General features: G+C 41.9%; 1 protein-coding gene and 1 pseudogene across 1 annotated transcript in view; one reads left to right on the top strand and one right to left on the bottom strand.

Annotated features, from left to right (window-relative positions):
- Positions 1–6,186, bottom strand: part of Cmah (cytidine monophospho-N-acetylneuraminic acid hydroxylase) — a 99,487-nt gene extending 93,301 nt beyond the window's left edge. The window contains exon 1 of the mRNA XM_027409341.2: positions 6,101–6,186. The gene's annotated coding sequence lies outside the window, so the exon portion shown is untranslated. The remainder of the gene's footprint in view (positions 1–6,100) is intronic.
- A 9,119-nt stretch (positions 6,187–15,305) lies between these two features.
- LOC100758076 lies at positions 15,306–16,288 on the top strand (annotated as a pseudogene).
- The last annotated feature ends 732 nt before the right edge of the window (positions 16,289–17,020 follow it).

The raw sequence follows: 17,020 nt of genomic DNA, 5'->3' as shown, positions 1-17,020 counted from the left end.
AAACAAGCTGGGGTAGCTATCCTAGTATCTAACAAATTAGACTTCAAACTAAAATCAATCAAAAGAGATGAAGAACATCATTTCATTTTCATCACAGGAAAAATCCATCAAGATGAAGTCTCAATTCTGAACATCTATGCCTCAAATACAAAGGTACCCATGTTCATAAAAGAAACATTACAAAAACTCAAACCATACATAAAACTTCATACACTTACAGTGGGAGATTACAACACCAGACTCTCACCACTAGACAGAATCACTGGACAGAAACTTAACAAAGAAACAAAAGAACTAATAGAAGTTATGACCCAATTGGGTTTAATGGACATCTATAGAACATTCCATCCAAAAACAAAAGACTATACCTTCTCAGCGCCACATGGAACCTTCTCTAAAATCGACCACATACTTGACAACATAGCAAACCCCAACACATACAAAAGAATTGGAATAACCCCTTATGTCTTATCAAACCACCATGCTTTAAAGTTAGAATCCAACAACAGTACAGATTGCAGAAACCTTACAAACTCATGGAAATTGAACAATGTAAAATTGCACCATTCCTGGGTCAAGGAAGAAATAAAGAAATAAATTAAAGTCTTCCTATAATTCAATGAAAATTAAGACACAACATACCCAAACTAATAGAACATTTTGAAAGCAGTACTAAGAGGAAAGTTCATAGCACCAAGTGCCCACATGAGGAAACTGGAAAATAGTCACACTAGAGAATTAACAGCACAACTGAAAGCTCTAGAACAAAAAAGAAGCAAACTCACCCAGGAGGAGTAGACACCAGGAAATAATCAAATTGAGAGCTGAAATCAATAAAGTAGAAACAAAGAAAACAATACAAAAAATCAATGTAACCAGGAGTTGGTTCTTCGAGAAAATCAACAAGATAGACAAACCTTTATTTAAACTAACCAAAAGGCAGAGAGAGAACATGCAAATTTAAAAAATCAGAAATGAAAAGGGGGACATAACAACGGACATTGAGAAAATCCAGAGAATCTTCAGGTCATACTTTGAAAACCTGTACTCCACAAAATTTGAAGATTTAAAGGAAATGGACAACTTTCTGGATAGATAACACTTACCAAAATTAAATCAAGAACAGATAAGCAATTTAAACAGACCTATAACCCCTAATGAAATAGAAACAGTCAACAAAAGTCTCCCAACCAAAAAAAGCCCAGGGCCAGATGGTTTCAGTGCAAGGGGGTCAAGACCAGGTTTTAGAAACCCACAGAAACAGCTGATCTGACAAGGAGAGCTCATGGACCCCAAACTGATAGCTAGGAAACCAGCAAAAGACTGACCCAGACCACCTGAACATGGGTGTCATTTAGGAGGCCTGGGCAAACTATGGGGCCTCTAGTACTGGATCAGTACTTATCCCTATAATACCAATGGACTTTGGGAGCTCACCCCCACATAGAGGGATATTCTCTCAGACTAGACACATGGGGAAGGGTCTAGGCCCTGCTCCAAATGATATTTCAGACTTTGAAGATCCCCCATGGAAGACCTCACCCTCCCTGGGGAGCAGAAAGGGGATGGGATGGGGGTTGGTGGGGGAGCAGGAGAGGAGGGGAGGGAGGGGGAACTGGGATTGACATGTAAAACAAGCTTCTTTCTAATTTAAATTAAAAAAGAAAAAATAACTAAAGGCTCATGCCTTTAATCCCAGCACTCAGGAGGCAGAGGCAAGCACACTCTGTGAGTTCAAGTCCAACCTGGTCTACAGAGCTAGTTCCAGAACAGCCAAGGCTATACAGAGAAATCTTGTCTTGTAAAACCAAAACAAACAAACCAACAAACAAAAAACTGCTAACTGCAAAATCCACTTTTATAATCATCTCGGTATAAAAGGTCCCCTTACCATTAGTCAAGGCCACTTCATTGTCCTAATCTTGAAGAGACTAAATTTGGTCCAGCTGTAAAAAAACTAAAAGTTTTTCGCTTTGCAACATTTCAGTGTTAGTTCCTGGTTTTTGACACCAAAACACTGGACACTGACCAACTACACCCTGGCTGAGTTTGAGGATTGGTTTATCAGAAAGGGGACTTAACCCTGTTACACAACTCTGGCTCAGGCAATTTGAGTCTGAGAGGAGTGCTAGGAGTCCGTGTTAGAGGAGCATACTCGGGAGTCCATATTTTATTACTGTAAGTTCCACATTTATAACCTGCTTCATAAATTCTAAGAGTTTCGCTCTTGGTTTTTATTATTATTATTTTTTTTTACTCTTTGAGACAGGGGTCTCTCTATGTGTATCCCTGGCTGGCCAAGGAATTCTCTATGTATACCATGCTGGCCTAGAACTAGGTGTATACCAGAGTGGCCTTGAATTGTGACAATCCTGATGCCTCTGTTATCAAGGGCTGGGATTCCAGGTGTGCAGCACAACACCCAAATGGAGTCTCACCTTTACCAAGAATCTTGGAGCTGGACATGTTAACACATCTGTAATTCCTGTCCTTGAGATGCTGAGGTAGGGGGTCATGTGATTCAGGCCAGCCCTAGCTACAAAGCAAGACCTTATCTAAAAAATAAGAATGCACAATAAAAAGGAAGCAGGAAGCCATTAGTAGGAAGCAAGTCCTAGGGTGCATAACTGTGAGCCATCTGTAATCACTAAGAACAACTTTGAGGGAGTATTCCTCTATGTGGAATGGGCTCCCAAACTCCATTCCTATGTTAGGGATAAGCACTGATCTACTAGAAGAAGCCCCAGAGATTTCCGAGGTCTCCTCACTGACACCCACATTCATTCAGTCCTATGCTGGTTTCCCAGCTATCAGTCTGGAGACCAAGAGCTCCCCCTTGTTCAAGTCAGTTTTCTGTGAGTTTCACCAGCCTGGTCTTGACCCCTTTGCTCATCACTCCTCCTTCTCTGAAACTTCTCCTTCAGTTCAGTTCAGTGTTTAGCTGTGGGTGTCTGCTTCTAATATATATATATATATATATATATATATATATATATATATATATATATATATATATTATGTGCATTGGTGTTTTGCCTGCATGTATCTCTGTGTGAGGGTGTCAGGACCTGGGGTTATAGACAGTTGTTAGCTGCCATGTGGGTGCTGAGAATTGAACCCAGGTTCTCTGGAAGAGCAGTAGGTGCTCTTAACCACTGAACCATCTCTCCAGCCCTATCCCAAAGGATATGACAGACTCTGAAGACCCCCTATGGAAGGCCTCACTCTCCCTGGGGAGCAGAAAGGGTATGGGATAGGGACGGTGTTAGTTGGGGCTGGGGGGCAGGGGAGAAGGGGAGAGAGAGGGAACTGGGATTGACATGTAAAACAATCTTGTTTCTAATTCAAATTTTAAAAATGGAAAAAATAACTAAAAAAAAAAAAAACAAAAAACAACTTGCAGCTAGCTTGGTGGCATAGGCCAGGAATCCCAGCACTGGAGAGGTGGAGGCAAGATGGTGTTCACTAGGTCATCCTTGGCTACATAGCAAGTTCCTGGAGAATATTGTGCCTCAAATAAACCAACTAGAGGCAAAAAGACAAAGGAAAAGAAAGAGAAGTCTAGTTTCTCCTCACAAGAGTAAGGCTAGGCATGTAAAGAGAATTTGCAGCCGGAAATAACAAGCTGAGTCTTCATTATACAGCTTCTCCCTAGGGGTTTAATAATGGAAACTGAAAAAGCTTGCAAAACATATTTTCCATTTCTAATAATGCTTATTTTTAAAGCAGAATTGTTTGAATTCTCTGAAACAGGGGGACAGGTTTTTGCAATTTCTTTTTGTCTTAGTGTATCCACCAAAATAACATAGAAGACTTGGGGATTCATCTGAGTTCAGGACAGCTGGAATGGGCAGTGAGGGTGGAGGCCTCTTAGGAACAAGCTGATACTATCTAGAGGACTGGGATGCCATGCCTTCCCCACCTCAGGTCCCACCAAAGGTGAATACGACCAGTGCCATTTGCAGAAGAAAGAGCTGTACTCCATGTCTGAGCTGGGAAGGGATGCAAGGAGGGGGTGGTATTGTGAGATCTCCAGCCAGAGAGAGCTGGAGCCAGAGCACCAGAAATAAAAACAAACAAACAAACAAAAACCAACCAAACAAAAAACCCATAATTGAAAAAAAAAAAGTTAGGGGACATGATGGTGTGCACCTGAACTCACAACACTTCTGAGATAGGGGTGTCCAGAGTTCAAAACCAGCCTGAGGTATAATGACTTTTGAGGTAAGCCTGAGCTACAAAATACCCAATCATAAATAAATAGACATATGAATAAATACATTTAATACAATAAGCATTAAATTAATAGCGATGATGAAATTTAGAATTAAGCATTTTCTTGAAATCTCCAAGGAAAGCGTGTTGCAGTGATCACACTGTGACACTCCAGTGTTGAATAAAGTTGACCTTAAATCAGGGGGCAGAGCTTGTGACTAGCTGACTGGAGTTGGCCAAAGAGAAGCACAATTTGAATAGAGAAGGAAGGAAAGAGCAGGGACTTGAGTTTGGGCTTTCTTTTGGTTTAGGGATGAGTGAAGAGACACATTTCTTGCTAGGTCTCTGGCTAAAAAGCAAGGTCAGCTGGCTGCTTCTCAGCTTCTCTGGTCTAGCAGTTTTTCACCCCCACATCTGACTTTGTTGGTAAATAGAATGATAGAGACTTGGTTTACACCTACATATTGTCGCTGCAGCAGGGCCACAGGACTGAAAGGCCCTCCAAGGCCAACAGGGAGGGCATTGACTGTGGGTCGTGGGGCACCAGATGATAATTAAAATATCAGTAGACTCATGTGCAGCCGCTAAGCTGACAGAAAAACACCAAAAGCAGGTGCAGTAGAAAGGGAAGCAGAGAACAAAACAAGTTTGCTAAATAAAGCAAATGCAGAGGTCTGCAGAAGATGTCAATACCAAGCCTCGAAACAGAAAGAATCATCTGGACTTATGGCTTGCAGTGGGGTGTCCAGAGAACAGAAGAACAAATGATCAGGGAAATCATAGCAGAGCATTTCTTCACCTGATTGAAATCCGAGTTCCTATTTAGTGGGCCTAATGATTGTTTTGAAAGAACACTTAAAAAAAGCTATATTATGGGGCTGGAGAGATGGCTCAGAGGTTAAGGTTAAGAGGTCCTGAGTTCAATTCCCAGCAACCACAACCATCCCTTATGAGATCTGGTGCCCTCTCCTGGTGTGCAGATATACATGGAAGCAGAATATTGTATACATAATAAATAAATAAATAAATCTTAAAAAAATAAAAAAGAGCTTCCCAAATTGCAAGCGTTTAAAAAAAGCTTAAAAAAGCTATATTATAATCTGATGGCTGACAAAAAATTTTTTTTAAGTACCAAGAAATCCTACAAATTGAGCATGATAGCAGGTGGCTATAATTCCAGCACTCAGGAGCCTAAAGTAGGAATTAAGAGTTTGAGGCCAGCTCTGCATGTTGAATTCAAGGACACTCTGGGTTACATAGTGAGGAGGAGAGGGGTGAAGGAGGGGGAAGAGGTGGATGAGGAGGAAGACAAGGGAAGCCCTAGAAGTTTCCCTTTGTCCACTCCACTCACCTACAAATTTACACAGATAAAGAAACTGCCTTGAGCCGTCTAGTTTTCTAGTTTGCAAGCCTGGAGAACTACTAAGGGGATTCCCAGGGAGAACTTCCCCACCCCCAACTGTGACTCAAGTGTGGCAAAATGAAAATAAGCTAAAGACATTTTATTCCAGAACACACAGGGTTTCAGCTGTGCTCAGGAGAATCACAGCCTCCTACTCCTCTCTGCCCTGGTGGAATGTGGATGGCCTCTAAGATGCCCTCCCAGCTGTCTCCATGGAGACTCTTGCATGCTCTCCCTAGAGCACTCCTCTAAACTTAGAACGTGTCCAGAAATTTCCCCCCTCTGGCTACTATTCTCTTGCTCCTTCCTCTCCTTTCCTTCTCTCTCTCCCATCTGCCGAGTATCTTCAGTACCCTTCACCCTCCTCCCCTCATCCTGACTTCATGCCCCTCACTATGGCAATCTGACTTCCTCACTGTCCATTTGGACTTCTAACCCAGAGGCCAACGATGCCCTCCCACTGGGGACCCCAGAGCCGGTTACCTCCCTGGGCTTCTTGTATATATGCAGGACTTTGGCTCCTCCTGGTGAGATGCTCCTCCCCAGGGACTCCAGATGCCTTTTCCCCTTAGTGTTTCCATAGTTCTCTTTGTTTGTTTTCCTGTTTGTATGCCTGTGGACTTTACAGTTTGCAGGCTTTCCTCCCTGGTGCTCTAACCTGATAATGAACCTGTTTAACATATTTGTCTCCTTTGTTTATAGAGACTGAAACCCTTGCAAGTAAAGGGAGGGGGTGTTGTGTGCAGAAATTGCTGGGAAGATATCCAGGGATGTTTCTGAAAACTCCAAAATTGGGACTTTAGCCCATATGGGCTGGTGCAGGAGTAGATGGCCCCAATCAGTCTTAAGAGAGATCATTTGCTCCCCCTCCCGATTCTCCTAAGTTTCTACACTGGGAATATAAAAAGAATGACACTAACCACTGGCACTCCCAAGGTAAAGTACAGAAGTTGGCAGGACCACTGTGCTGTATGCATCTTCCACCTGTCTGGGTTAGGAAAGGAAACAGTTCTGGAGCTGGTGACAGAGCCTTGCTTGGTAGTCCAGGCTGCACTAGAATTCAGTATTTAGTCTAGGCTAGCCTCTAACTCATGGCAGTCCTCAGCCTCCTGTATGCTAGAACTACAGGCATGAGCCACCACATTGGAGCACCCATGTCTCCAAACAGAATGCAGGTTGAAAAGTTCCAGACCCTCTGGAGGCATGTTCAGCCACTCTCTGAAGGCATGTTCTCTACCTGCTTTTAGTCAGGTGTCAATGTGGGATTTATAGGCTATTGCAGCAATTAATACATATTATTATTTCTACCCATTTGTGAGGCAGAGGTAGAAATATTTCTTCAGTACATGTGCGTGATCGCTCATGTGTGTAGAAGTCAGGAGACATCCTTGGGTGCTATCCACCCCGTTTTTTGAGACAGGGTCTCTCACCCCTCTTGGGACTCACCAAGCAGGTGAGGCTGGCGGGCCTGTCTCCTCCTCCATAGCACTGGGATTTCAACCACAAGCTTCCACACTTGGCATTTCTACATGAGTTTTAGGGGTGTCAGTTGTTCCTTTGCCTGGCATTTCCACGCCCCACCCTGTGGTAGTTGAGAAACTGGGGTGGGGAAGGCAGCATTTATATGACTGTTTATTTTTTTCCTTTCCTTTTTTGAAACAGGATCTCTTTGTTTTGTCTTGGCCAGGCTGGACTCAAACTCACAGAGATCCTCCAGCCTCTACCTTTCAAATCGATGGAAGTTGCTGCTATCCCTTCCCAGTAGATGACTGGTTTGGGGTCACCCACGCTTCTGTAAGCAGCCTCTCGCTTATGCCCATTAAACTCATCGGCTTGTTGCCGATGCCCTATGTTTCTTTATATCTCCCACGGAATGAGTTTCTCTTTCTCCCTCTCTTCCTCCCTCACTCTTTCCCCAATCCAACCCATTAAGAGTATCTTCCACATCTTGCTAAGCATACAACACCCTCTACTCCCACATCCCATCAAGCCCCTGTACTCTCAATGTCTCCTTGGAGTCTTCTCCCTTTGGGCCTGGTGGAACTACTCTTGACCCTCTGTTCTCTTCCCCTTGGAGTAAATGCACCAGCCAAGTCTGAGTCTACACAGCTCTCATCTGAACCACAGCAGGAGCATCTCATGGACCTTACCACCTCCCAGACACTGTCCTGGCCTCCATCCAAGACATTTGATATAGCCCAGCTCTTCAACCACTCAAATCGGATCATGTTTGTTCCCTCTTTAAACTCTCAATGTTGTAAGAGATGCCCACAAACCTTATAATGACCTGTTACACCCATCCTAGTCTGGTGTGCACCTGCTTCTCCAGGCTCAGGCCATACCATTCTGTCCACCCAGGCTGAATACCCTCCTTGTGGGTTTTCTGATGCTCCATGCCTTCTCTTCTTGGCCAGCTCCTCCTCTTGAAATCCACTTCTTCCTAATCTTTGCCTGGCTGATGCCTGTTTTCAAATTTCTGCTCAGATTTCAAAGTAATGCCAGTTTATCTAGATAACTCTGACTTCCAAAGAGTTCAAGCCCAGCATGAGAGCAGATAGCTTGCAGAACTGTGTCTTTTGCCTTCTATTGTTGAACAGCCTTACCACTGCTCATCCAATTGATCTTCAGCTTTAGACACATGGAAAGGACAAGGGACATGTCTGTCATGTTCACTACTAGATCTCACACATCTTCCACAGTGCATATGTCAAAATCTATGTTCTTTACTTCTTATTGACATGTAACATGGGCTACAGTGAGACATTTCAAATGCATACTTATGTTGGGTAAAGTGACCTTGGATTGATTGACCATTTCATCACTTCAGATACATTATCATTTCTTTGTGCAGAGAACATTCTGCTCCAGTAGCTATTATTCAGTATTGAATTGTCAACTATTGTGACCCTCCCGTGCTTTCAAGCATTAGAAGTCATTCCTTCTGTCTAACATGACACGTGTCTTCCAGTAAGTCAATGAAGGAATGCATGTTTTGGAGCAGACATTTGGGAGGGCTGCTTATGCCTGTCAGTGGAAGGGAAGTGAGGCTGAGCAATCTCCAAATACATAGTCTCAACTGGAAGCTTGGTTCAAGCCAGAGGAGGACGTATGTGGTAGCTCAGTCCTATAATCCCAGCGCAGAGGCAGGATTGTGAACTGCAGCCCAACCTGAGCTACAAGGAAAGACACAGTCTAAGAAAGGGAAAGGAAATGAAAGGACATGAAGAGGAAGGAGGGGGAAGGAGAGGAAAGAGAAGAGGAAGGGGAAAGAAGGAAGGGCAATGGGAAATGGAGAACATGAAGGAAAGAGGGAGGAGGAAAAAGGGAGAAGGAAGAGAGGGGGAAATGAGAGAGCCAAGGAAAAGGGAAAGATGGGGGAAGCAAAAGGAAACAAAAGGAGGAAAGCAAGAGGAAAGGGGGAAGATGGTGGAAAAGAAAGGAAGGAGAGGGCAGAGGTGAGAAGACGATGGGGAAGGGATGCAGAAAAGAATAGAGGGGGAACAGGGAGAGGCAAGAAAAAGAAACAGGGTCAGAACAGTGTTTTTAAAGGCAGACATATTTACAGAAATAGCAAGGCATTTGAAACAGCATGTTTTGAAAGAAGCATTGTATTCTTAGTGCTATAGAACCAACGGGATTCAGGATGTGCCCAAATTCAACAACTGCTATCAGTGCAAGGTGCAGTCCCTACGGAGGACTGTTGTGGAATACTTGTTTAACTGTGCAAAAATGTGTCTCATTTCTTTAACTATGTAAAGATGTGTTGTATGTGTTAATGTTGCAGAATATTTGTTTGACTATATAAAGATGTATTGCATTTGTTTAACTATGTAAAGATGTGTTGCTGTTTTACCTTGCCTGCCTAAGGCACCTGATTGGTCTAATAAAAAGCTGAACAGCCGATAGTGAGGGAGGAGATATAGGTGGAACTTCTGGACAGGGAGAGTAAGGAGGAGGAGGAATTTAGTCTGGGGCAGAAAAGAAAAAAGCGACAACATGGAGATGGGGAGGGGGAGGGGCACAAGGGCAGCCAGCCAGACAACGAGGAAGCAGGAAAGTAGAACATAATGAAAGAAAGGTAAAAATCCCCAAGGCAAAATGTAGATGAGTAGAAACCAGTTAAATTAAGTTGAAAGAGCTAGTGGGACAAGCCTAAGCTAAGTCTGAGTATTGATAATTAATAACAAGTCTCCATGTCTTTATTTGGAAGCTGGTTGAGGCCCAAGAAAATCCCAACTACAGAGGACACATTTTCTATAGTAGATAAATGCATTCTGCATAGTTTTAGTCAAGTAAGAGTGATTTCAGTAGGATGAGACATTTAGGGTTAGCCTACTCACCTAGCTAACATAAGACACAGGAGAGACCCAAAGCAAGCAAAGTTTTACATGACTAAAAGTGTAACTTTTAAAGATTTGTTTTTTATTTTTATTTATGTGTATGTGCATGTCTGTGTGTATGTGCATCCACATGTATGCTGTAATCAAGCCTAGAAGAGGGTGTTGAATACCCTGGGGCTGGTTGTGAGCCACCCAATATGTATGCTGAGAAGCAAAATTGCATCTTCTGCAAGGGCAACAAGCACTCTTACGGGATAAACTATCCCTGAAAAATGTAAAACAAAAAACAATCCCAGGACATCATGGCTCACACCTGTAATCCCAGTACTTGAGAGGCTGAGACAGGAAGATTGCTGTGAATTTGGGATCACCCTAGGCTACATATAAGTCAGAACCATAGTGTGAGATACTGACTCATGAAAACCATTCCAAGAAGTATTTTGAACTGCACAATCTAATCTAGAGCGTCATATTAATCATGCTCACTTGGCCACACATCCTGTGCCCACTCCCTTCCTGCTTTATACAATACAGAAAGCCAAGGCCAAGAAGGTGAGCTATTTTCTTTTCTAGGTAGAATTGTAATAAATGCATTTTATAAATAAAATTTTAACTGAAAAGCCGCAGTACACGGAAAAGGAAGAAAGGCTATTAGTCAGTAAAACCCGGTGGACATCTGCAGTAGTTTTATTGACAATAAAGAGTTCTGGGGTTTTATATCTTTGACTACTTCCATGTCTCCTGCCAATTATGAAAATAGATTTGACTCCAAACCCAGTCTTAAGTCCCAAGTTTTATCTTGAAATTATAGTTTTAATTTTTAAAAAAAGTTGTTTAGGATAAAATGCCCAGAAAAATGGTGGATGGGTATGACAAAACAAAATAAAACAAAGCAGCAATATGTAATTGTGTTTAATAGTTATTCATTATATGGGAGGTCTGTTTAAGGATAGTATCTAGGAGGCACTTACTCTGGGGGTTTCCTCAATAATTAATCTGACCTAGACTAGCACTACCAAAAATAAAAGTATCACATAAGGGGAACACATTTACAATATTGCTATTTGTAAAGGCAGTAAACCAAAAGAAAATATTATCAATAGTACACAGACATCTTATATAATGACCATGGCACTACCAATGGACTCTATGCATTGTGCCATTTTTTTCACAACTGTAACTACCACCTACCATCAAAGGAAGGATGTGATTAAAGTCAACGGTACTGTGCTGAATTGTCTGAATTCAGTGCCCCGCATATGAGGAAAGTTCATTTAATTCAGCAACAATACAGTACATTATGAAGATGCTATGCTTAGAAACAGATACTACAGAAAAGACAGTTTACATGTCATTAGTGGTGAATCTAATCATAGAAACCTGTGGTAGAATATTATTTTAAGGTATGTGATTTTTTTATGCTGCATTTGCTTAACTCTGTGAAGCTGTGATTCTTTGCCTGTCTAAAACACCTGATAGTCTAATAAAGTGCTGAATGGCCAATAGCAAGGCAGGAGCAAAGATAGGCACGGTTGGCAGGCAGAGAGTATAAATAGAAGAAGAAACTTGGAAGAGGAGCAACATGGGAATGAGAGAGGAAGGAGATGGACTTCAGGGGCCAGCCACTCAACTACACAGCTAGACACAGTAAGAAAACAAAAAGGTATACAGGCATAAAGATAAAAGCCCCAAGGTCAAAGATAGATGGAATAATTTGAGAAAAGCTGGCAAGATACATTAAACTATGTATCTCTATGTAGTCTTGGCTTACCACCAGAGAATGCCCGGACCTGTTACTCCTTTGGTGGCTACATGGTGATGCATTATAATTAACAAATGCCTCTGTGTGTTTATTTGGGACTGAAGGACAGTGAAACTAGGTGGAACAGAAACTCCATCTACAAATGGTGCCCAATGTTGAAGACAGATAGTTATGGTTATGGCTATGATAAAAGATAAATTACATATTAAACTTTAGACTCACAAAGATAGGATAGATGATAGAATATTTTCTTAAAATTTTGCCAAATGCTAATGGACTAAATATTGTTAAATATAGTTCTTACTTGATAACTGTTTTGTTATATATAATTTTACTATGTTAAAGTTAAAACTTTCCTTTTATTTAGACAGAAAAGAGGAGATGATGAGGGATGTCCTGTATGCTGTTAATATATGTTTCTCTTAATTGGTTGATGAATAAAAGACTGATTGACTAGTAGCCAATTGACAGAAGGTATAGGTGAAGCTACCAGAGGAGGAGAATTCTGGAGAAAGGACATACCTCTGGAAGGCTTACAAGGTGAAGATAGACATAACCTGGGGAGGCTGAAGAGGTCCTTAGTGACATTCTGTTCTAAATCATTGTGTAACCTTGCCCCCACCTGTCTGCTGAGACTTCTGGGGAAATCTGTCTCTGACAGAGAAAGTTCTTGTGCTTTAAACATTTGATAAAGATGAACCAGAATTTCCAGTCCTAGATAAATCAATACATAGATGATACATAATAATAGAGGATAGATTATAACAGATAAATATTAGATTGTAGGTAATAATTATAATACATACATTAGAAAGAGGTGATAAATAATAGATATATAAATGATAGATACATACATGATAGATAAAAAGGTAGATGCAAGATATAGGATAATAGGTGACCTATAGATAGATAGTAGGTAGATAAATGACAGATAGAAGATTGTAGGGAAAGATCCTGGATACCTGTACCACTGACCACATACCATACAGGTATCCAGGATCTCTCCCTACAGAAGATTAATAGATAAGTAAATGATAGATAGATAGATGATAGATATTATCTGTAGGGAGACACTGTAGCCCCCCTCCTAGTAGCCCCTACAGGTGTCCCTGGCCACTCCTATGAGGGCGTGGTCAGGGGAGGTCGAAGATGACGCTGGGGCAATTCTTAAGGGGCCGAGGACACTTGGAGACCCCTTCTTTCTCTGGCCTTGCTAGTTTGCTGCCTCTGGGCATGCTCTGACTTGCGTTTGGCTGGTGTTTATCTGAATAAAGAAATCTTAACATTACGGACTACGGATTGTCTTCGGATCATCTTGGCGCACGCTATACTTTGAGCACATTATAAATATCCAAAAGGAGTCAAAGCAAAGACTCAAATGGGAATTTGCACATCTGTGTTCACCATTTTCACTAGCCAAAAGGAAGAAAAGGCCCAATTTTCCATCAATAAACAAATGGATGAACACCACATGGTATGTGCCTATTTTTTTAAAGAAGGGGTGAGGCGGGGAGAAAAAAATTCTGGCATACTTTTCAACAGAGGAGAAACTGGGGGAAAAAAAGTGAGCTTAGTGAAATAAGTCCAACACAAAAGGCCATATTCTTCTATGTGAGCAGTCATGGTAAACAAGTTCACAGGGACAGAAATCAGAGGAGAAATTACCGCCTGGGTGAGGCATTCATGTGGGGTTATTGCTTGCTGTATGCCACGTTTTTATTTGAAATGACAAAGGATTTCCAGGTAAGATATTGAGCGTGGTTAAACAGTCTTGCAAATACACATACACACTTGGAATGTATAATGATTAGGTGATAGGTTATAGGCAATGTATGTTTTGTCACAATAAGAAACAATAATACTCCACCATTTTCTGGTCCTGCCAAGATGGAACTGTCTAGTACACCAAGTTCCTGTTCAACAACAAAATCAAACACAGCAAGCAAAGGAAGAATGATTCCTAAAGATATTCAAGTCATCCACAGCCAGGAGCAGAAGGAGAAACTGAGGGACAAAAAAACTACCAGAAAACAAACCACAAAGTAAATGGGAAATATGGCATAGTAATGGTTACCTTGCAAGGTGGGGAGGCACACACCTGTAGTCCCAGGAGGTGGGAGTCTGAGGCAAGAAGATTGCCACAAGTGTGAAGCCAATCTCAACTACATAGTGAGTCCTCAGCCAACCTGTGCTACACTGTGAGATTCTGTCTCAAGCAAACAAATATAAAAATAAACAGTCTGAAGCTGGGTGATGCTAGTACATGTCTTTAATCCCATCAGAGGCAGGTGGATCTCTGAGGCCTTGGCCAGCCTGGTCTACAGAGTGAGTTCCAGGATATGCAGGAACACACAAAGAAACATGATCTCAAAAGTATGTACCAGAATCTCAAGGAAGCAGATTCCAATGCCAGTGAAGGAGTGGGCTTGCTGCTGAGGCAAGCTAGTGAAAACAGACAGAGCAAAGGCTTCCTTCTCACATGTGCTTATATCGGATTCCAGCAAAAGCAGTGGCCCAGATTAAAGCTGTACTTTTCCACCTTAGGATCCAAATTAAAGGTGTGTCTTCCCACCTCAAAGAGCCTGATTAGAAGCAATCCTCCCTACTTTAAATTAAGCAAAAAATCCCTCACAAGTGTGTCATTCTGTTTTCGAATTTTAGTTAATTCCTGATGGAGTCAAGTTGACAGCTAAGAATATCCATCATACTGTCCTCCAAAAATGATTACAAAGATATTTGGTGATCCTGAGGTTACCAGCACTGACCCAAAAAGTTAGCAAATCCTGTCTTTAGTGTGCTTGCAACAATGTCAAGCAGGAACTTGAGGCCCCATGGTGACACATAAATCAGGGTCCTACTCATTGGAACATATAAAAGTGGACTTTACTGACATTCAGCTTAGCAGAGGGGACCAGAGTTTGATGTTTATGATATGCACTTTTCAACCTGGGTAGAAGCTTTTCTTACTTGCACAGACAACTAGCTTGGAACTTGCCCATGCAATACCACCCACAATGGTAAGGCTAAGTCAGAAGAATACACAGAACTTTTAAAATGGCACTGGCCAAACATTACTAAGAAACAGACCTCCTTTGGCCAGAAATTCTGTCACTTGTCACTTGTTTTGGATGCATTGCATGCCCTGTAAAAGCAGTTATTTTTCTTTTGCGATCATGTTTGGTCTTTCACCTCCACTGTTTCCGAAGGACTCAGGGGACCTCTGAGAGTATGGACACACCTGCTTCCAGCAGTTCTTGAAAGTTCTTGGCTGACACTAGACATATGTCCAATCTTCACCATTCCCTACCTCATAAAATTCTATCAGTGGGTATACCACCCCATGCCACAGCTGCTGTGAACCAGAGACAGGAGCGTACTACAAGTGCTGACTCAGACCAGCCTCTGAAACTGAACATCCCCCAAAAATCTGGGAATGGGGTTGATGGCTCAGCTCCTTCCTTGTCTCTTGATGTCCTTCCTGATGTTTCTTAAAAATTTTACTCTCACCTGGCATGATTCCATCCTTCGTGTCTGTTCTGAGGAGCAGTAGGCAGTTTCCTCTGTCCGACATGCCGCACACTGAAGTGTGCGTCTCCACCTCATGGAAGACTCGATGGACATGGACGTGAGCCTTCTTAGGCCACAGAACTACCTTTTCGGTTGTGAGCTAAAAGCTGACAAAGATTATCACTTTAAGGTGGATAGTGATGAGAATGAACACCAGTTGTCACTAAGAACAGTTAGTTTAGGGGCAGGGGCAAAAGATGAATTACACATCGTAGAGGCAGAAGCAATGAACTATGAAGGCAGTCCAATTAAAGTAACACTGGCAACTTTGAAAATGTCCATACAACCAACAGTTTCCCTTGGTGGCTTTGAAATTACACTACCTGTGGTCTTACGGTTGGTGTGGTTCAGGGCCTGTGCACATTAGTGGACAGCACCTAGTAGCTGTAGAGGAAGGAGCAGAGTCCGAAGATGAAGATGAGGAGGATGTAAACTCTTAAGTATGTCTGGCAAGCGATCTGCTCCTGGAGGTGGTAGCAAAGTTCCACAGAAAAAAGTAAAAACCGATGAAGATGAGGACGAAGATGATGAAGATGATGGATGATGAAGAAACTGAAGAAAAAGTTCCAGTGAAGAAATCTGTATGAGATACCCCAGCCAAAAATGCACAAAAATCAAACCAAAATGGAAAAGACTTAAAACCATCAACACCAAGATCAACAGGTCAAGAGTCCTTCACAAAACAGAAAAAAACTCCTAAAACCCCAAAAGGACCTAGTTCTGTAGAAGACATTAAGGCAAAGATGCAAGCAAGTATAGAAAAAGGTGGTTCTCTTCCCAAAGTGGAAGCCAAGTTCATTAATTATGTGAAGAATTGCTTCCAGAAGACTGACCAGGATCTCTGGCAGTGGAGGAAGTCTCTTTAAGAAAATGATTTAAACAGTTTGAAATATTCCGTCTTACTTAATTTCTGTAACAGTTGATATATCTGGCTGTCCTTTTTATAATGCAAAGTGAAAACTTTCCCTACTTTGTTTGATAAATGTTGTCCAGGTTCTATTGCCAAGAATGTGTTGTCTAAAATGCCTGTTTAGTTTTCAAGGCTGGAACTCCAGCCTTTACTTGGTTTTCAGTTTGTATGGAGTGTTATGAGAGGACATAGTAATAGAGGTCAGATGTGGAAATGGTAGGGAGACAAAAATATATGTGTGAAAGAAACTCAGTATTTTAATAAAGAAAAACAAATAATAATAAAAACAAATTTTGCTCTCTTTTTTATTTTTTGTGCATTAATGATTTACCTACATATGTGGCTTGTGAGAGGCTGGATCCCCTGGAACTGGAGTTATAAACAGTTGTGAGCTGCCGTGGGTGATGGGAATTGAACCTGGGACCTCTGGAAGAGCAGCCAGTGTTCTTAACCTCCGAGTCATCACTCCAGCCCTGTCCTTCCTGATCTTGATGCACATCGGAATCACCCCTACTCAGCCTCTCTGACCTTGTCAAATAAATTAATCGGGAGAGAACGTTGTCCCAGAGCAACTCCAATTTCTGGACATCCTTCAGTATATCTAATTGCCCCCAAGAGGGATTCTGCATTACTTCCTTCAGGTGATGCTACTTGGGACTAGGCCAGGCAGGGATCACCCCTTGGACCACACCTTGATGCCCATGCTAGAATAACAGACTGTGATTTCTTTTGGAGATGGTACCAACTAGTGACACCTTTAGACAAGTTGCCAGAGGACAAAAGAATGATTGTGGGGGAGTCGATTGATCATATCTTAGACACTG

This window comes from Cricetulus griseus, chromosome 3 (assembly GCF_003668045.3).
Source record: "Cricetulus griseus strain 17A/GY chromosome 3, alternate assembly CriGri-PICRH-1.0, whole genome shotgun sequence".
Taxonomy (NCBI): domain Eukaryota; kingdom Metazoa; phylum Chordata; class Mammalia; order Rodentia; family Cricetidae; genus Cricetulus; species Cricetulus griseus.
This window is presented reverse-complemented; position numbering and strand designations above follow the sequence as displayed.